Source organism: Equus caballus, chromosome 9, assembly GCF_041296265.1.
Source record: "Equus caballus isolate H_3958 breed thoroughbred chromosome 9, TB-T2T, whole genome shotgun sequence".
Classification (NCBI taxonomy): domain Eukaryota; kingdom Metazoa; phylum Chordata; class Mammalia; order Perissodactyla; family Equidae; genus Equus; species Equus caballus.
The window spans coordinates 33,955,974-33,977,628 of record NC_091692.1 but is presented as its reverse complement, the minus strand read 5'-3'; the positions used below and the strand labels follow the sequence as shown (position 1 = coordinate 33,977,628).

Sequence of the window (21,655 nt, the reverse complement as noted above, 5' to 3'; positions counted from 1 at the left end):
AATTCACTGAATTTAAGTTTCAGTTAAATTATACACAGTATACCTTGTACAAAAAGACAATTAAAAGTCTTTAAATGTGGATGAAGTAGTTTCTCCTTCCCTAAGTAATTTACACTCTGTTAACTCGCACATCAGCAAGCAGCATAGAAACAAACATGGTGTGTACTTATGCCCTTGGAAGTCTGAGATCCTGCAGTAGTTTAATCTTAAATCTGTATGTGTGTGTGTCTCTCTCTCTCCTTCATGGTACTGTGTTCTCTAGCAGGCATTGTGCCTAGAGTAAACAGGTGGCATCAGAGTTTTATCAGGTTATCAAGTCCGTACATAACCCCCAGGACTTGTGAACTTCCTTCCACAGTATGCTGCTGGGGATCACAGATATGCTCTGACAAGCGGCTACCTGAGCTATGGGAAGCACTTCTAAAGAACAGTATCGAAGCTCCTCAGCCTTTTAAGTGCTCTGCCATTATTCTCAAAAACACCCTTAATGGAGGTGTTTATACAGACAATGGAAACAATGCAAAAGGCAAAATCTACTATTTCTCAAAAGCTGTTTAGAAAAGAGCTTCAATGTGCAGGGCAGATCCTAATGGCTCTTTCACATTTTTTTCCTCTAGAAGTTATTGGCCTAAAAATGACCCAAAAAAGGGAAGAAGAAATCACAAGGTCACATAATATTCCTACCTTTTTAAACTTGGAAAAGTTGCTTACTTCTCATATTTTAAATAAACTACTGGACATATTTGATGACCACTCTTTAGAGCACAGACTTTCTTTTCTCTCAGCTGAGTAACATATTTCAATACCTTTACTGGCCATGGATACGTTGGAGACTTCGACAAGAACGATGAACACTGTTACAAGTAAAATGCATGTATATATATATACAGAAATTCAACATTCAATTCATGTGATTCATAGCACCTCCTATTGTCCAAACATTTCAAAGACCTACCTGGTATATGTGTTTGTATGTAGTATATAAATCATGCATGGCACTATACAGTATACAACAGCCTAAACTTAATTGTAAGGAAAGCTGACTAAATTAGGAATAGAATAGAAGGTGTAGGTGAAATTGTAACTTCAGGGCGCTAAAGAATCACCCTTTGACCATTTGTTTTGCTTGATAGTGAAATCAGATAATTAGTCGTGATTGCTGTCAGATTAAGCGTCACAAGCATGTTCTAAGTTTTTACAAGGATACAGTTTCACACCGCATCTTAGTAGTGAAGGGGATGAGAAAATGCCACCCCAAAATACACCATTTTGGCATAATGATTATTTTGAACTGAAAGCAATTCAGAAACAGCAAACACAATAGGAATGCTCTGCTCTGCTCTTCCCCCTTCTGCCTAAAAGCAGGGCATACATTTCCATTTGTAAAGATGTCTCCCTCTACAGTACCAGGAAGAGAAGAAAAACTCTTTTTTTAAAAAATTTTTATTTATTCATTTTTTAATTGCAGTAACATTGCATTATAACATTATATGGCTTTCAGATGTACATCATAATATATTTTGAATTCTGTGTAGATTACATCATGTTCACTACTGTGGGGACCTGGAATTGGCCACCCCAAGATATGTCTCTTTGGCATCAGGATTATTTGAGGCTGATTGCTTTTGATAAACTGGGACAGGGAAGGAGGCTCTGAGGAATGGAACTTGCCCTTTGTTAGGACACGTTTACATTTGTAAGGTAAATCTCTATCTGTAAAAGGTGCCTCCCTCTCTGTACCAGGAAGAAGAAAGGAGACGACCTTCTCTCTAGAAACTCTTAATCAATACCAAAGGCAAGGACTTAAATCTGCATTTTATTGTGCTTCTCTGGTAACCTCCTGTAACTGACTTCCCTCCCCCTCCTGACACTGGCATTTCTTTAAGGATTAAGCATCTTTCCTTAGGCTAGGAACTGATTGTGGCACTCACCTGTGACCACCCAGCTCCAGACAATCGACTTGGCTCCGGCTATGCCCTCTGAGACAGCAGACCACTACCTGCTGTGTCCATCAAGCGCTGTGCTGACAGGGCAATCTTGTGATTGTGGGAGGGACATTTCAATCACATGTGAAACACCCTGTTTGGGGGTATATAACCACTATGTGCACCCCACTTCTTGGGTGCCCTTTCTTCCTTCAGGAAGAAAGGCCCCGGGCCATGGTTCCTCATAAAGCTTTGTTTAATTTTCTCTTGCTATTCTGTCTCATGTGAATTTAATTTGTTCTCCGGCCAGACGAACCCCCATTTGGGAAGAGGAAATGTCTTCCTCCCCTACACTACCCAAAAACTAATTATAGTCCATCCCCTCACATGTGAGCCTAATCCCCGCTTTTGCCCTCCCCCCTTCCCCTTTGGTAACCACCAATCCAATCTCCAATGCTATGTGTTTGTTTGTCGTTGTTTTTATCTTCTACTTACGAGTGAGATCATATGGTCTTTGACTGAGGAGAACAATTCTTAATCAAGAAAGAGCTCTCATCACTGGAAACTTCACTGACTTGAGTTTCTATAAACAAACCTTGCTAAATAACTCTTATCTTCCATTAGCTTCCCCCATATATTTATGTTCCCAAAATTTACCACCCCTAGATGCCCAAACTTCTCTTCCTTTGTCTGGTCTCTTCTCCACAATTTATCTTCCTTTGTTAAAACAGCATATAAGCTGCCAGGTCTAATGGTTTCTTGGGGTTTTCACTTCTTTTCTGTGAAGGCCCCCATATGTATGTAAAATAAACCTTTTCTCCTGTTAATCTGTTTTTTGTCAGTTTAATTAGCAGGCCCAGCCACTGAACTTAAGAAGGTAGACAGAAAGGTTGTTTTTCCTCCTCTGCCTCCTTAGAAATGCCAGACTGTTACAATTCTACATCTCTCCCTTCCATCTATAGTCCGTATTTTCTAATTCTTTTTTCATGTGTCTTCTCCCTTAAAAGATCACATTTATACAAGTTGAAATTCTGGCTGAAGTTGATGGTGTGAGATAATGAAAATAAGGAAATAAAAATTTTTTTAAGAAATATACTGATATGACCACACATTTTGAATTAAAAAGATAACATGGGCTGGAATTCATGAAAATGAAAAGTTGGAAATGAGTAAAAGTAGTTTTTCTTTCTCTTTCAAGTTTATATAAAAGCACAATAAAATAAGTGCATTATACAGTGTTGGGGCAGATAGAAAATGTGAAAGCTTACAAAAATTATGCAGTATTTTATAGAAGGAAGCCAAATAGAGAAAAGGGGAATATCTTCTTTTTTTAGAAATTGAGTAAGTTGCTTTGTTTAGTTTTACTTAGTTTATTGTGGTAAAATATACATAAGATAAAATTGACTATTTAAACCATTTCTAAGTGTACAATTCAGTGACAGTGTCTATTCACATTGTTGTGCAACCATCACCATCATCCATTTCCAGAATTTTTTCATCATCCCCAACTGCAACTGTCCCCATTAAACAAGAACTCCTCATCCCTCCTTCCCCCCAACCGCTGGTAACCACTGTTCTACTTTCTGCCTCTAAGAATATGACTATTCCGGGTACCTCATATCATAAATAAGGTTTTATTATATCATTTTATGAAGATATTTTCCTGGGTAAGATTATTTTAGAATTGATAGCAGGATTCCCTCTTTGCCTGGGGATCATATTGAACAAAATAGAGACTGGAGCTTTTATGTTAAAAGGAAAATGGAAAAATATAGGATATACCTATCTAGTGACCATTAAAAAATGAAAAACAAAGTTAAATAATTATAGCAAAATTGTTTCCATGCTGTTGTATAGAAAGCAGAATTCTGCAAGTCTGGGTAGAGAATTTTCAAAGCCTGAAGTTTCACAGAAGCTAGATATAGTCTTGTCATCAGAACCCTTCATTTCATTCTCGTAGCTCCTCAGTTACGCCATCGCCAGGATGGTTTAATGGAAAATTTCCATCTCCTTTCGGTACTTTTAATCATCTTTTACAAAGGAGATTAAATGGAAATTGTGGAGAAAGAGGGAGAAGAAAACAAACAACTGCACAGGAAGGGGCTTCTCAGCACTCATGCAGGCCAACAGGACAGGGCCTTCCATGGTAAAGTCTGGGAGAGAGGAGAGTAATCTGCTCCGAAGAAATATTAAATAAGTTGCAAGTCCATGAAAACCTTAAGAATCTAATTCTTTGCAGACGGATGGTAACAAATGAAATCAGATTAGCTATGAAATGAAGATGCAATAAATAAATTGAGTGTGATTATACAACATTTTCTCTTCATTATTTTCCTTTATTTGAACAATATGGCAAAATGCCAATTTAATGTATCATCACAAATTACTGATTACCTATATTTAGGAAGATGCGATGTTCCCCTAAGCCTCTATTTAGAATTTATAATAGATTACATTGTTGGCTCTAGATACGTTCAGGCTTACTTTACCATCTCATGTGCTCATCCACATGAAATACGTTTTGATATATCATTGTCCAAAGTAAAATACGAACTCTGGTTTATATAGTTCCATTTTTTCAGAGAGAAAGTTCAGGTTTATAATGTAAAATTTATTAATTCTTCTTAAAAATAACTGGAAGACAAGGTCAGCAGGTGAAAAACTACATTATCACAAAGTTTTTGCTGGGGCCAGCCCCGTGGCCGAGCTGTGAAGTCTGCACCCTCCGCTGCGGCGGCCCAGGGTTTCGCCGATTCGGATCCCGGGCGTCGACATGGCATTGCTCATCAGGCCACCTGAAGGTGACATCCCACATGACACAACTAGACAGACGTGCAACTAAGATATACAACTATGTACCGGGGGGATTTGGGGAGATAAGGCAGAAAAAACATAAATAAATAAAAGATTGGCAACAGCTGTTAGCTCAGGTGCCAATCTTAAAAAAAAAAAACTTTTTGCTATAAAGAGTATAAATGTGATATAAATATTTTGTAAAAGACAGAATTTTAAGATGACCAGGTATACCTTTTCTCCTTTTAGCACAGATAGAATAAATCATTTTAGTTATTATATATAGTGGCCAATATTATATTATAACCCAAAACCCATTAATGTAGTCATGTCATAGAAGTCATATTGATTTAATCTTGGGTGCCTTCATGTTTAAAGATTATGTGACTACATTTAAGAAAGGTTCAGCAATGACTAATTCAGCCAAGCTTTTGATAAAACCGTACTGGCTGAGGTCAGATAGTTGAAAACACTATAAGTTAGCATCAATTAATATCACCAGCTAACTTGCCTCTGGATTTATATTAATAAATTGAGTAAGATAATAGATTAAATTAAATTTTAAAATCCTAACTTCATATCTCTAGTATGGGTTATGAATCACTTTAGATGTTGTTTTTATTTCCTTCCCTCATTGGGGTTAAAATAAACTAATAACTATTGATCCAGATTAACAGTTTCGCCTGATTTAGCATCATTATCTGAGAAAAATCTCCTTATCCCTAGTAACACTATGAGGCTTCTCCAGCTATCTTCTCTGTTCTCTGGTGTCAACAACTATGAAGGATCTGAGATTTTACCTTATAAGCTAATATGTTAGCCTGTCACAGTTTAATGCATGCTAGCAAAAGACACAAGACTTAAGAGTGAGAAACAGAGGACTTCATTACTCAAGATACAGCAAGCAGAACTAGTTTCATGTTCAGATCAATTTCTCTTGTCCATCAAGTCCCATGAGGATGGGATGCAAGGGTGGACTGAGGTGGATGCCCTACACAGAGTGGGCTTGTGGCACAGTTGAGGAACTCTGAGCTTAGGAAATCTCCAGTTTATCAAGGAGCTGCAAGCAAACCTGCTCAATTTTTGCCCCACAAGGAGACATTGTCATTTTTATCCTGGTCAGAAAAAATCTTCTCTCTGTCTTGGAGGAAGGCATTGTACTACCTTTATCTTCCAAGGCTGTTTGCTATACAAACATCCTGGAAAAGATAATGAAGGACAGAAACTGTCACCAGACATGTAGAAACTCCATAAGGAGCCTCCACCCAATATCCGGGATATCTTTATGAAAATTTTTCTCTAAGTAGAATATATGCAGGCAAAACAGTAAATATTTAATACATTATACAAAATTTCCTTTACATGTGCAGAGTATTAAAGGATTTCAAATATAAAGAATGTGCATTAAAGTTAAAATTCTCAGCACTTACACAGCTTTCTTTTAAAATGCTTTGGTTTCATTTGTTGTTAATATTATGCTGATCCATGCCATGGTCATTAAAAGTAGGTTTTTTAAATGTCCTAAAACATTTCATTATTACACTGCTAAGTTGTCCCAAAATATTCTCTAGAAATTTGATAGTTGTATTATTAGAGACAGAAAGTTATGTCAGACATGATGATTTTGATAGATTTTAACAAGATACAATATACTTCTTGGACTTTTCAGACACTGAGACATATTTTCATCCTACTTCTTGTTTTGGGTAGAAATTCTTTCACAACTATTCAAGGCATAAGTTAACTGTAAATTGGAAATTCTAAAGTTTTCTTTATTTAGTTTGTTTACTTTTTAAGTGTAATCTGAAGGCCAAACTGCTTATTACTGGAAACAAGAAGTTCCAGTTATAATCTTCTTACCTCAGACTTCCCCTGTATTTGTTGTGCTATTTGCCCGTTCTCCAACTGCCTAACCCATTGTGCCATTTTCAGGAGGTGGGATGCCATTTTTTCTTCAGGGACAGATTCACAGAGCTAAGGAGAGCTGCATGAGTTTCACTTTTCCATTCATCACCAATGACTAGAGGAGACTGAGGTGACCTTATCTACCAATCCTATGAGTCTTTCTTTCTGGTGTCACTGGTGGCCCCACTTCTCCTCCATCAACCACCAAGGCTGCCATCTTCTCAGAGTACGAAGTGCTGAATCACTCAGGGTGAAGTTCGCACCTCTGACTGAAAAGGGCTTTGCAGCTTAGTGTAGAGATATTCTGACCCGAGAGAGGGTGATCTTGACCTTTCAAAATTTCAGCTTCTGTGCTGAGATCCAGACTTCCAGACCTGTGTTGGAAAAGAGAATAGCCTGATCTTATGTCCTACAGACAGCACTCCTCCTGCACAATGTCTTGGTGCTCTGGAGTGGGACAAGTGAGTAATCTACTATCCCCAGGTCCTCAACTCAGGTTTATAAGATGCTTAATGGTCTTCTTGCTTGACCACGTAAGGGTCTTACAGAGTTTTATTCAAACAAGAGCCCTAGTGGCCTGCAATGAATTCTCAGAATCCCTCAGGTAGAAACAGAGATTAAGCTTACTCTGTCACACTGCTACAGTGGGTTGATTTTCTAAGTTATTTGCACTTTCCATATCCTTTGTTGGGAGGAAACCTCATAAAAATGAAATATTACTAAAGTCTTATTTTTTTTCTATAATTGAAATAATTCTTATTTATCCATCTACTTATCCACAAACTCATATCTACTCTCACCCTCCTAGATATATTTCACAGATCAAATCCCCCAACATGGTTTCATTGTAGTATGATATTGTCTTGCCGCCTAAGCCATATCAGCTGCTCTGTACGGAGCCTCAAGAATAGCTATGCACACTGTTATCACTAGATTATAAACTCATAGGGCTTGGGACAGGTTTTTTCTCTACTGTCTGTTGGAGTTCCTAGCAAAGTGCTTAGCAAGGTGTTCTGCAGACAGCAGCTACTCAAAAACATTTGCTGACTGATTATTGAATAAAGGGATGAAGGTACACAATAAGTGAGTATCAAAAAAAATCTATTCTAGACAACTAGAATTTCACAATAGGAGTATGCCTTATACAGACAAAGCTTGGTTATTAAGATCTTTGAAACTTTAAGATCTGAAAGTGTGCTATTACCATAACTTTGGAGAATATCAGAAGACAACTAGAACAATTTTGCTCTGCACATATATATCATCACTGGTTATGAAATCACTGTGTTGCATAATTCTATACTTTTTGATATAGCAGATAAACTAGAAAAGAAGGAGAAAGAGTAAGAAGAGGAAAAAGAGAAGAGGAAGAAGGAGGAAAAAAGCAACAATGGAAGTAGGAGGAAGAAGAGAAGGAGAAGGAAGTGGGAGTAGAAATGAAGGAGGGGAGAAAAAAATAAGTAAGATTAAAGAATAAAACTTTGAATATTACAAATGGTACATAAACATTATAGGAGTTTTCAGCCAGCAGTCTTAGTACAACTTTGGAAATTCAGTACTCCTTTTGAACATGGTGATCTGTATTCACAGAAAAAGAAAAATAAAATTTCCAACTAAACCAGGAGTGTTAATAAAAATATAGAAATATGAAAATGTAAAGAAAGGATACTTGTTTTGCATAAAAATATTTTTTTGCAAAAATGTTTTGCATAAAAACTATTCTCTGTATAGTTTATACAGAGAAACTATAACACTTAAATCACACACACATTGTAAAATAAATTTTATTCTAAGATTAAAACATATGTTTGTCCTTTATTTATGAGGTTCTGCAGTTTAAGAAACTGCTTGTAGAGGGAACTGCTCAATTTTCCCCTAAAAGAGGGGTTTAGCTGGAGTTCAGAGTGTACATACTATTTTCACAAGTCCGAATAGGGGGACGAGGAAGGGAAAATTCCAAGATGAGCTGGGAGAAGCATGAAGTCCGCAACTGAGGGTCAGACACATTTGTGATTTAGTTGAGATAGTGGAAAGTTGCTGGGCATGAGAATTTTCCAGGGGTGCTGACAACACACAGGCATGTGCACACATCCCATAGACTGGGAGGCACTAGTATGTACCAGTCCATGTGTTCACTACTTGAGAGTCCAGCCGTGTTCTTCCATTGTCCATTTACTAATGAGACAGATATGTAAGCAATAAATGTTTTTCCCAATGAGTTTGCTAGATAATAGGAATCTGGAGCTCTCTATGTCCCACTTTTCCATTAAATGTTTGGAACACTTGGCCAACTCAGAGGAGGAACAGGGCAAAGGAGTAGCAATGGCCGCACTAAAGGTTTTAGCTCCAGGATCCAAATGTGCCTGACCCTACTTCTCTGGACTGCCAGTTTGTGAGAGTCAATCTATTCCCACACTTTGCTTTAAAAAACCTTAAAACAGCAAGAAAAGGAATTATGATTCAATATTAAAAGTACTATAGGATGATATACTAGGCTTTTAAATTTTCCTTAACTGATTTTGGTACAGAAAAAAAATAAAAATAAGTAATAAAGTATTATAGAAGCAAGAGAGAAAGATGTTCTAAGTCAACTGGGTTGTTTGGAAAAGAATTCATGGAAGTGTGACATTTGACTCTAAATAAAATATATTGTATCAGTTAGTTATTGACATGAAACAAACTACCCCCATACTTAGTGTCATGAGTCTAGATCATCTAATCTCAGGTGGGCTTGCAGATGGGTCTGTGGCAAGTTGGGGGATGGCTGGGAAATGACTGGGTTGGGATAGTGTCAGCTGAGAGGACGCAAGATGCTCCATATCATTTCTCATCCTCTAGTTGGCTTGTCCTTGTTATCATGGTAGGGGAAAAGATCTAAAAGAGAACGAAAGAGTTCAGCGGCTCTTGATGGCCAGATTTGGGAGTAACACACCATCACTACTGCTGCCTTCTATTACTAAAAGCAAATCTCAAAACTACCCTGATTCAAGGGGTGGAGAAATAGATTACAATTCTTTATGAAAACTACAAAGTCTCATTGCAAAGTAGGGATATAGGGAGGTCATTAATTAAATATATTAATTCAATCAATTCACTAGATAGGTAGATAGATATGCTTTACACATATGTGTCCATCTGAATCAAAGACTATTACACGATCTATTGTGTAAATAGATTATGACATAGCATATAGCTGAATCCCTGCCAGAGGTTTGTTTTTCACCTAAGGACTTATGACAAGGCACCAAATCAGTGTAAAAGGAAAGCAATATTTATGTCACATACAATCTACATTTATTGGAATCCATCATAAATTTATATTTTCCTACATTGCCTTTGGCATTGTGTTTGGTTCCAATCTTTTTCAAACATAAATATATGTAAGTATTAAAAAACAAGGAAATGAAAAATTTCTGTTTACTTCTTCTTTTTCTTTTTTTAAAAATCTGTCTGTTATCAAAACCTGAATGAGTTTTCAGGTGATTTTACTTAAAATAAAGGATATGTGCTATCTGAAATTTACATGGGGGGGACCTTGGAGAGAACTTCAAAGATATTAAGTGGTCGTCACCCAGAAAAGCGTGGCTGAGAATGTATTTTTGTCACTCTTGAATGGCATTTTCGAGGTGGACTAACAAAATGTGGCATTTACAGAATTCACTCTTGGGGAACTGGGGAGTGTACCTCTAAGAGGCAGACAGTTATCCTCTTGAGATGCTGAAAATTTAATATCACAAAAGGTGTGTAATCCTCTTGAGAGGCTGAAAATTTAATACTACAAGAGGTGTGTAATATTGACACATACATATTAAGACGTGAAAACAGGAAACTAAAAGCGGTTGCAAATATAAGCCCACAGAGAGAGTCACAAGGAAAAATTACATGTACTAACTTGAAATCAAGCTACCTGTCACATGGGAAACTCCATACAGTGGGTCCTGGAGAGAATAACTGCGTAACAAGATTCATTTATCAAGTATATTTGTATATGTGGTTAGTGGCTAATGATTCTCCCTGGTAAGGTGGGGTAGGCCAAGTAATTTCCTCTCTTTCAGACTGTCTCTCTTACTCTCTCTTTCTTTCTCTCTCTCACACATATACACAGACCATATATTATGAACCATAGAAATAAGCAGCAACTTTAAACCACTATTTGCATTTCTTCGACTCTTCTCTCCAAAATAATGCAAATGATAGAAAAGGTATATCCATTGAAACTAGTCACATAAATAATATTACAGTCTGAAAAGATACTAAATGTCATAAAATAAAGATATGACCAATTATATTACCTCCACATAAGAGAGTTACATGCAGCATTTACAAGTGACTATAAAGATTATATAACACCACAGAAAAGTCTTAATATAGTATGTCAAATTAGGAGGATTAGTAAAAATTGTAAGTATACCATGATAATTAATGGGAGGTGGGTGATACATTAAAAAATGCTTAGAAGAAAATACATTAAATGTGTGATGCAATTGGTAAGGATGTGCCAGACTGTTTTCTTCATTATTTTCCAACTTTTCTTAGTCATTGTATTGATTTTTACAATAGAAAATGCATTTCTAGATAAAATAATCACATACCTATTCTTTCTGCCTAAGTGGAAATAAAGAAAGTATAAGGAATGTAGATCAAAGAGAATGAGGGGAGGGTTTAAAACAAAATCTGTGCCTATGCCCTTACTTTTGTTTTTGCGAGACTATGAATCATTTCTGTAATTTTAAACATGAATATCCATCTAGCTAATTATACTAAAAAAACATAATTATAGAAGCATACAAGGTGAATGTCTCTAAAAATAAATCCTTATTATATTGAAAATACACCTTTGATCGTTTCAAAATGGATGAGCACATTGTTTAAAAGCCATTATTATAGAAGTAACCACAGTATTAAAGCTCTTTTTTCTGTAAACAACAAATATTTCCCAGGTTTGAAGAGCAAAGACAATATTTTGTTTAATTTTGTACTCTTAGCAATTGCTACAGAGCATCAGTATTTTAATCACTCAGTCACTAACCATTTACTGAGCACCTGCTATCCACTGGGTACGGTTTTAAGCAAGGGAACTCACAAGGCACGCAATTACTGCTCTCTGGCAGCTTGGATTATACATGGATAAGAGAATCAATAAGGAAAACCATGCATTAAAATTTCCCATAGTGATAACTAAACTACATCACAAACAAGACTGACTTTCAGCCACAGAGACAATAAAAAAACAGCTAAAAATGATGCTAAGGATGTTGAAACCATGAACTGAAAAGGGTTCAGATGTGGGCATTGAACTCATATAGCCCTATCTCTAAAAGGATACATGAAGTGAAGCACAGAAATAATTAGAAAAATACTGTATGTTAATCAAAAACAAAAACCCTAAATTACCTATCCAGTTTTGAAATTGAAGTGCAGAAATAGCGACCAAAGGATACTCCATAGATGATAATATTACCTATTTTTTATAGAAATACACAAGGGTATATGAAGTCTTTACACACATTGTTTTTTTGTGTGTATGACAATTCAATGAGGTTAGCAGAAATTACATTGTCACCATTTTATATACGGTATCAAGATGGCTCAAAATAGTTAGGAGGCTTGTGTAAGTTATATGGCCAGGGTCAGAATTTCATACACAGTGACGGTTATTCTAGATCATATTGTATGCAGATTTTGCTTTGCAGTTCAAACTCCTTCCTCCAAAGGACTTCAGAATGTTTCCAAAATGTTTCACAAACTAATACATTTTCTAAGATTCCTACACTGTGAAGGTTGGGCTGGATGGGGATTGTATCCTAGTTTTGTAAACAAGAGAGACTAAATGAGCTGGTTTAGGTTTGCAGTAACCATCCTAGGGTACTAAATTTTCTTGTGACTATAAGGCTTCATATACTGTATTGTTTTGATGATTTACATTCACATTTTACTATGTTTATAGTTTAAAATAATGGTAAAATAAAAATTTACGTTCAAAATTAACTTTAAAAAATCTGCTCCAACGGTGAAATTTCTTAAAATATTTCTTTGATTCATCTCAGTTTATCTGTCCCTTGATTTTGTTGTACTTCGTTTATATTCATTTATATCATCAGATGTTAGACTGCATTTAGTTATCTTAATTTCCATAACTGGTTACACAACCTGGTGAGGAAAAATATGGAGTGGATTTTGCTTCTTTAAAAAAAGACATCAAACTAACATTATCTTAGTGGGACTGACAGATCAAATTAATCAACTGTTTCTTTTTCTCTTACTGGCAGAGAGAGAGGGTGGGAGGGAGAGATTGAGAGAGACACTGCATTAACGTCAGTCAATGCTCAGAAATAATCTGTTTCCCTAGGTCTGAATAATCAAGTATGTATGTTTTTAATTAGTAACACCTTTGAACCCTGTGCCTCATTTAAACGCTCTTCTTTTGTTTGGTGTGTTAAACTTCTGTGATTATTCTTGTCTCTACATCTCCGGAGAAAGTAATTTAAACAATCAAATCAACTGGCGGAAGCGCAGAATTAAATACTGCGGAGAAAAGCCTCTTTATTGACAGGGAGAGGGTAGCGCCAGAAGAGGGTAGCCCTCACACAGGAGATTTCTTTTCATCCTGTAACAAAAACCCCGGCACTTTCTGAAACTTATTTGTACAGATGACACGTACTTGTCTGTGCAGAAAGAAGCAGCATGTGTTTGTCTATATTTGTCTAAAGAAAAAGGGAAACTTCACTTTCCACAATCCTGAGCAACTCGTCTATTTTCATACGGACCATAAAGCAAAACACACCCTTCCAAATTAGCCTCAAGAAACAAATATTGTGAATAGGTTTGTGTACCTCGGTGAGGCCCGATGGTTTCAACAGACAAGGTTAGAGAGACTCACTCACGTCTTTTAATAGTACCTCTGTTCCAAAGGCCTGTCAGAGGAAGTTGATAATCAGCTTCTTTTCACTGCGAACAGCTCCTGCGTGTGTAGCTCCACACAGCGTTCTCAGCCTGAAATGAGTCCAGTACTGGGCATGGCCTCTTCCAGCCAGAGCCCGGAGCGGGCAGTGATGGCTGGTGGCCACTCTGGGGAAATTAAAGAATTGCTGCGGCAGCGAAATGGCTCAAAGTCGAACGAAAACACAGACTTTTGGTGTGAGTAAATAACCTGCCTGTTTGATTTTCATTCCCAAGTCATCCATGTTCAATCACGTTTCGCCTCCCACGTGCCCCTAGCTCGCCTCTGCTCAGCCGGTGTCTGGAGAGCAGGCTACCTCCGGGAGGCGAAGAGCAGCCCCCATCCCCACCCCAGAGTGAATGGTGACAGCCCAGCTGGCGCACGCTCTAATCCTTAACCGAAGAGTGGGAGGAAAGCACTACACCTACCACTTCCCCTTTACAGTCAGAATATGAGGAAGAAGAATCCGAGAAATTTGCAGGGAAGGGAGGCCAGAGACCGGAGTCAGCCGGTATCCCACTGCCGTGGAGAAATTAATGTTGCGCTGCACTCCCTTCACCCTGGCACCGCTAGTCATTCTTTTCCGAATTTCCTCCCAACTCTGCAATCTCCTGGCGCAGAAATCCACACTGTATAAATTCGGTGCCTGAAGAGGTGGGCTGTGTTACGACTTGCATTTTCACTCTTTCCTACACATACCTTCGAGGGTCCTCATGGACATGATTTTGATGAGTTTCCCAAAAGTTTCGACGTTGTATGTTTTAATTCTGTCTCACCCTACTCGCATCTGCACCTGCTGCCGAGAGTGGGTGGCGGAGCCCTCGGTGACCGCCCTCAGGACCACTCACGCAAACGCTTAAGCTGGCTATCTGTCGGTTGTTAGGATCAGGAGGAGCAGGCAGAACGGGGACACTATACCGAGCGGAGCAGGAACGAAGAGCCTGCAAGGCTTCCAGGCTAGGGAGGCTAGGGTGCAGCTTGGCAGACGAGCAGGAAAATGGGCTGAAAACCCAGGCAATGGGCCGGGTGGGTTGGGCGTTGATCTGGCTTTAAAACGGCGGGGATGGTCGAGCCCTCCCTCTGACTTTATGCATTCCCTATTCAATTCCTTTGTGAAATCAGCCTCTTCCCGCCCCCCTACAGGAGCTTGGGCTGTGGGCGGCTCTCGAGCACTGACTGCCCTGGGAATGCAGCCTGCCGAGGCTCCCACTTCGCCGAGCTATTTCATGAGACTCCCATAGCACCGACACTCACGCGAACCGCATCCGGCTAGATCCTCTTAGCTGCTTTGCAATGATTCGGAATCAATTCAACAGCGTTTTAAAAGGTAGCAGAACCGAGATGTCTTCTTTCCTTTTTCTTTCTTTCGTTCTCTTTTTATTTTTTAACCATAACCTGTCGTTTCTGCTTAGAGGGTCTAAGAAGAATCCATGACCTCTTTACTGTGTCTAATCTAGGAATTTCAAATGGGGCTTCTCCGAATTTAAATGTGGTCTCTCTAATTGGTAATCAAGATTGCGGAGTCTTCCAAAATAGCCCTTTCCATCTTATGTAATTAGAGACCCAAAGAAGCTCTGAATTTTCTACGGTACATAATCTATTTTTATTCTCTCCACTCCTCCCTTCCACCCCCGCCTCCTCGTGCGTGTGTGCGCGCGCGCCTGTGCCTGTGTTTCCTTTCATTTCCAGCATTAGGAAACTCGTTCAGGGCCACTGAAAAGTCAGGAGAGGTTCAAATCTGATTTCTCACGGATTTCTACCTCCAACGTCAAATAATGTCAGGAAACGTTGCCATCAAATAAGTATGAAAGTATTATTTTGGAAAACCAATTAACTCCTATCAAAATAGAAAGCGCCAAAGGAAGAAGGTGAGATTGGAAGACAAGGAAGCTCTTTGCATTCGCTGGTGGAGGAAAGTGCGACCTGGGGACGGACTGGAGTGTTCCAGTCCCCATACTTCAGCACCCGAAGGTAGGGACAGCGTCTCGGGACCAGGCTGTAGCCACTGGGACAGAACTGCGCTGCCGCTACTGCTGTCATTGCCTCCACTGTCGTCGCCACGGGCAGCTGGGCTCCCTGCTCCTCGCAGCTAAAAGGCGGTGCCTCCTAATACCCTCTCATCCTCCTCCCCTTTCTTCATAGAGGAAATGTAACCCTCCTTATTCACCTGCTACGACTACCATACAGGGCTCTGAGGAGTACTCTTGTTTCACAGATTAAACTCTCGGCCGCAACTTCAAGAACAATTTTCTATAGGGGGCCGGGAGGAATGCAAGCAGAAGAGTGAAGTCGGAGTTCCTAGAGGCTCTGAGAAATCATGGGCTCTGCAGTAAGAGTGGAAGCACTCAAAGGCCCACACTTGAAATAAACAAAATGTTCATGAGAGAATTGCAACTGTTTTGGAAATAGCTTCACAAGACGAGGTTCCAGAGCTACTCAAAACCCTGCCTTAGAGAAACTGAAAGACTTCTAATTCCTTTACTTAGCAGGTAAGTGAAAATACTATCTCTGCTTATTTACAACTCTAATGACTCCCCCAAGCTTTTAATAGGAAGATTATTAATAGTATTATTAAGGAGAGGATAAACAATTTGATTTTTAAATGACTGTTCTTGCATCATGTTCTTAGGAAATCTCTTGCTTAATAAAATAGTTGGATATTTTACTTCTCTCAAGTCCCTAATGTGACACGAATATTAAAAATAATATATATTGGTTTATATAATTATAGTAAACTCTTAGTTGGATGTTTTTCTTATTGCTGATCTAATACTTTTTGAATTTGTGTATGTCTTATTTCTTTCCAAAACTAATATAATCTGGCATTTTGTAAGAGGGTTTTTTTTTTTTCCTTATGCATACAGTTTAATGTGATCCTGTCTGTGTTATAGAGCATACAAGACTCAAAAAGTTACAAATAGAGGTGCTTTAACCAGCTCTTCTGTTATATTTTATCTGGTTATAATTTGCCAAACCATGCACAGGAACAAACACATGTACTCATACATACCTGATCCCTCTCTCTACCCCAACCCCCAAGTATACCTGCACCTGTAGAATCTTACCTAAAGAAATACACTCACTTTTACTTACCATCATCTTTCCACCCTTTTAAAGTTTAAGACTGTTTGCTCAAACCAGAACTGCCAGAAGGCAGAAAATGAGAAGCTTTAGTGTGCCTTTTTAGAAGGGCTGGGTTTTAATAGCATTTTGGCTTCTTAGTTCTACAAAATACATTTGTCACTGAAATCCAAAAAGTGATAGGGGCCAATAGGTTCTTGACAAACCGTAAACATTAAATTGTTAATTAAACCTATTTTCTGTTGTTTCTTATTTCTTGGGTCTTCCCCTGGAGCTTTAAAAATACAATCTTTCACAATGACCTTGATAAACACTGTGCCTTAATAAAAAGGGTTCACTGGGTAAAGGCAGTTACGCAAATTTATAGCCTGACATAAGAACTTGATCAGTTCCAATGAGCACATTCAGTTCAGTAGAGAGTGTTCACTTGCAAGGATGGACTTTTACAATCATGTAAATATGTTTGATCCTATATGCATAACCAACACTGTAGAAAGGGTTTGTTCTTGCCTCTGAAAAATTACAGTTCTTTAGGTTTTCCTTTCAATTTCATAGGTCATATATAACTGACAATAAAATACCTCTAATACATATTCTTATCTACTCTCCTTCTCAACTTCAACACAGAAGTCCTCTGAGGCAGTTGAGATGGTATTTGTTGGTGGGCTGATGGGCCTTTGATTCGCATTGGCTGGGAGTAGCAATTACACTCTGAGGAAAAATCATTCTTAACTGTCACTTACCACTTACCATGAGACTGCTTGCTTTGCAGAAAGAGAGCAGAGGCATCCATGTCATTGAGTTCCTTGGGGGCTATATTGCCCTACATAGGTCAGAAATGATAATCTGAGGAGGAAAATATGTACCGTTGATTTGGATTCCTTCCCAGGAGACCTACACAGTATTCCTGAGAAACCTGATTTTTTTCTAAGAGAGGTGGAAGTGAAATTACCACAGGGAATAATTAATCATGTTTTAAGAGAGTTACAGCATATTGTTAGACTGTTGTTTTGGTTGTCAATTAATTAGTATAGACAGACTTCTCTGATCACCAGAGGATAAAATAAAAGCAGAGAATGTGTTCCAGGAAGGGTGCCTGTGGGTACGTGACCGCAGTTACCTTCTTAGTGGGAAAGGGGGCAGGCTTTCCCTGTGTTTGGCTGAAACCTCACAAAGTAAAAGTTACCTTTGCTTATCCCTTTGGAGGTTTAGTCACAGAAGTAAATAATTTTAATTCATCTTTCCAAGCTCAGGCAAGGTGCATGGAAATTCATGTCAATCCTTATCTTTGGGGAAATGTGGTTACATTGAGACGGAGCTTTGTAAACCAACTACCTATCTGCTAATCTCTAACTGCTTCCCTCCCCCCCAATAAAAGGAGTAAGTGGGCTAATAGAATCAAATCTCCTTTTTTGACAGAATCACCTATCTTTAAAGAGAGATCAGTACTTTATTTTAAGACATCCCCATGCCATTAAAGCAAGCTGTTTGTCTTCATAGTTATTTTGGCCTGTTATCGAAAAAGGATGCATGAGATTTGTGGAGGACCAGACACAATAATTCAACATCCTCTCTTTGCTGGGGTGAGGGAGGAAGTTTTGTTGGTAGGGTTAAGTGTCGCTGGCTGTTGCTTATATTTGAGAAGCAAAAGAGAAAAGTGAAATAGGATGCATAATGAGGAAAATGTAAAGTGTATCTAGAACCAGAGGATAATTAGAAATGAGCCCTGGAATCTCTTCAGTGGTTTTTCTTCTTTTAACAAGAATAGTGTATGAAGAGTGGAACAGGGAGTTCTGGCCTCAATCTTTAAATTATAAAATATTATAAAAAACACTTCTTGGTTAACTTTTTGTGTAGACCATCTAAATATTAATTTGATATTCTAGTGTAATTATTGACACCACCAAATCATATTGGGTTTGAATGACCACAGTTTGCTGTTGGAATTGTTTGCTTGGGTTTGAAACAACTTACACACATATTTACAAAAAAATGTAAAAGTAATAGATGATGATTATTGGAATTTAAAAAGGTCTTCTGTAATCAACTTTTAATTTTTGTACCAATTAAAGATGTAAATTGCAGGCAAGCAACCCTTTTATTCATTCAGTTCTATTAGCAAGGTAAAGCCGTTAGGGAAGAAAAGTGCACTGTATGCCAGAAATTATTTCTATAGTCATCTCGCCTCCCCAGAAACCTATACAGTGAGTCATAGAAGAGCATCCAATGGAGAGCGACCTCTTGTTTGGTATTTTCTTCCTGTTTAGCTTAGCAGAATGAGTTATCCATGGCGTCCTCTTCTATGTTGAAAGATACAGCATGCTGCAGTATACAACATTGTTGTGCATCATGATGTAGCAAGACAAGTACTGTTTGACAGTCCAGAGGTCAGGATTCTTGGACTGCTGGTCATTAGATCTTGGGCAAGTCACTCAACCTACTGAAACTTAATTTCTCTTCCCCAAAAGGGGATACTTTACCTACTAATTGAGGCATAATTCTTTATATATCATTGACACCTAAATATTTGTGGGATGAATGAATGAATGCCTAATCTGTGGAATATTAGAAGGTCCAAATATGATGCTTTTGAGAGCGTTTTGGAAGGTTAAGTGCTATATCTTTGAATTATCATAAATAATCTCCAATAGAATGCATCAAAAAAGTCTCTGCTGATTACTATATGGCAGGCATGGCTCTTAAATTTAAGAACCCTTGGGGCTGGCCTTGTTGCCGAGTGGTTAAGTTTGTGCCCTTGGCTTCAGTGGCTTGGGGTTTTGCTACTTGGGCTCCTGGGCACGCACCTAGCACTGCACATTAAACCATGTTGCAGTGGCGTTGCACATAGCAGAACCAGAAGGACCTACAACTAGGACATACAACTCTGTACTGGAGGGCTTTGGGGAGAAGAAGAAGAAAAAAAAAAGGTTGGCAACAGATGTTAGCCCAGGGTCAATCTTTGAAAAAAAACTAACTCTCAGTGTAGGGAATATAGTATTTTCCTGTTAATTTAGCATGAATTTCTTTCTTTGCTTTTTCTTCTTTTTTTATTTTTGCCAATGAAGATTCATCCTAAACTAACATCTGTTGCCAGTCTTCCTCTATTTTGTACGTGGGCATGGCCGCCAATGAGTGGTGTAGGTCCATGCCTGGGAAATGAACTTGGGCCACCAAAGTGGAGTACACTGTACTTAACCACTAGGCCACTGGGCCTGGCTGGTGCCCAGGATGAATTTCTTATATCTATTAATGGAATAAATATTTCAATGAAGGCAGGACCTGGTTTAAAAATATTTATTGCTCAAAATTGACACCATGTTTTACACCAAATGGTCAAGTCTAGGTCAACATGACCCAAGTTCAGTTAAACTACTTTCATTTTGACAGCCTTTGTGTCATAATTTTCGGCTCTATAAAGGAGGAATAATATTTATTATTATATCAACCAGGAAACTCCTCTGATTAAGTGGGCTTTAAAACTTGATATCTGAAAACACATCTAGAAAGCATTTTAATTTGATTTTTGGCTAGTGAGAATGCAGTGAAGTGTGGGGAACATGGGGCTGATCTATGGGGATACCCCAGAAATGCTGTAAAAATATAGTCTTGATTTAGTCTTAAACTTAGATTCTATTTATAGACGTCTCCAGGAAACCTGAAGTTAAGTAATATCTCACTGCTTATTTTCTTTTGACTGTTGGAGTTTTAAAAGTGACTATGTTTTTTAAATGTAATTTTAAAACATTTGGTCTGTATAGATTTCTAGACTATCACTAAAAACATACTGGTAGTATGTTCAGGAAATCTAAATTATTGTTTGATGTTACAATCATTTTCAATATTATTTGTGGCTAACCTATTTAACTGTACCAGAGATGGAAAATTAATTTCCTAGTTAATGATACAATTTTGCAAATTTTTTTGGTTTGATTTGTTATCCTTTACCAAAAAAGAAAAAGGAAAGAAAGAACAATGGAAGGAAAATGGAAAAAAAGCAGAAAGTGAAAGTTCATAAAATAATGTCATGTGACCAAGAATTTTACTTTTGAATTATCATTGTGAAACTTGTTAGCACATTCTACATGTGAAAGTAGAAGTGTCAGAAGATCATTTTAGACTTTCATGAACTTAATCTTCAAATTATCAGCAAAGCTAAAGTGTAATAGTGTTATTTATTTATTTTTAAATAAAAGAATCTTAAATCAATGCTTTGGAATAGTGGCTAATTCTTCATCACCTTTAATGTACATACTTGCATAAATTCTTAAAATTAAAATTTGTTAAGTAGTTATAACTACATTTATATTTAGCAAATATATTGCATTCACGCAAAATTTCAAAGAACTGAAGATTTAATGTTTTAAAGGAATAAATGCTTACCTGATAAATTCACTGAATAAATGAAAAGAAAGCAGGAATCTTTTAGAAATGGTACCAGAATTTTAGCAATATGTTACTCACTTGAAACTCTTTAAAAGAATAATGCATTCTCTTTGAATCATCTCAAAGGGATTCATGGTGAGAAATAAGTATCTGAGATTAAGAAATTTTAGAATGTCAATGAGAAAATAGTATTGCATAGTTAAAGAAATGAGTACATACAAAGTCTAGAGTCAAACCTGGTTTTCTCATCAGCTAATCGTGTGATCTTGGGTAAATCACGTTACCTTAATTTAATAGCTCATCTGTTTTCTTGATTCTCTTGGGAAATCATTATCATGCCCATGAGAAAAGAAGCAAATATGATCCTGTAGGTTTAGTTGAGCTCAGAAGCTTTTCTTTTGCTTCCCTCAGACTATTTATGTTGAAAATGTCCCCGTACTCTTAACGGTGGAAAGTACATCAGATTTGGGAGAGGCAGATCTGAATGTGAACCCTTGTCTAGAGACTCGTTAACTGCACAAACTTGGGCAGGGGATGTAAACTCTCTCAGTCTCTTTATTTTCATACGTCAGGTGAAAGAAAATTTCTGCCTCAATATGTTGTTGGGAACAGTTCATATTATAGGGTA

The 21,655-nt window shown here is 37.8% G+C and overlaps 1 protein-coding gene and 2 long non-coding RNA genes across 10 annotated transcripts in view; 1 reads left to right on the top strand and 2 right to left on the bottom strand.

Annotated features, from left to right (window-relative positions):
- Positions 1-15,062, bottom strand: part of LOC138915401 (uncharacterized) — a 113,105-nt gene extending 98,043 nt beyond the window's left edge. Inside the window, exon 1 of one of the 2 annotated variants that reach the window (XR_011421295.1) lies at positions 13,523-15,062. This is a non-coding gene — a long non-coding RNA (uncharacterized lncRNA). The remainder of the gene's footprint in view (positions 1-13,522) is intronic. The other variant, XR_011421294.1, reaches the window with a different exon arrangement.
- Positions 4,516-6,714, bottom strand: LOC138915402 (uncharacterized). The gene is made up of 2 exons (XR_011421296.1): positions 6,579-6,714; positions 4,516-4,720 (listed from the first exon to the last, which is right to left on the bottom strand). It is a non-coding gene; the product is annotated as an uncharacterized lncRNA (long non-coding RNA).
- The window catches only part of SNTG1 (syntrophin gamma 1), an 867,628-nt gene continuing 860,390 nt past the window's right edge, over positions 14,418-21,655 (top strand). The window contains exon 1 of one of the 7 annotated variants that reach the window (XR_011421293.1): positions 14,418-16,052. The gene's annotated coding sequence lies outside the window, so the exon portion shown is untranslated. The remainder of the gene's footprint in view (positions 16,053-21,655) is intronic. The other 6 variants (XM_023648630.2, XM_023648636.2, XM_070221558.1 and 3 more) reach the window with 6 other exon arrangements.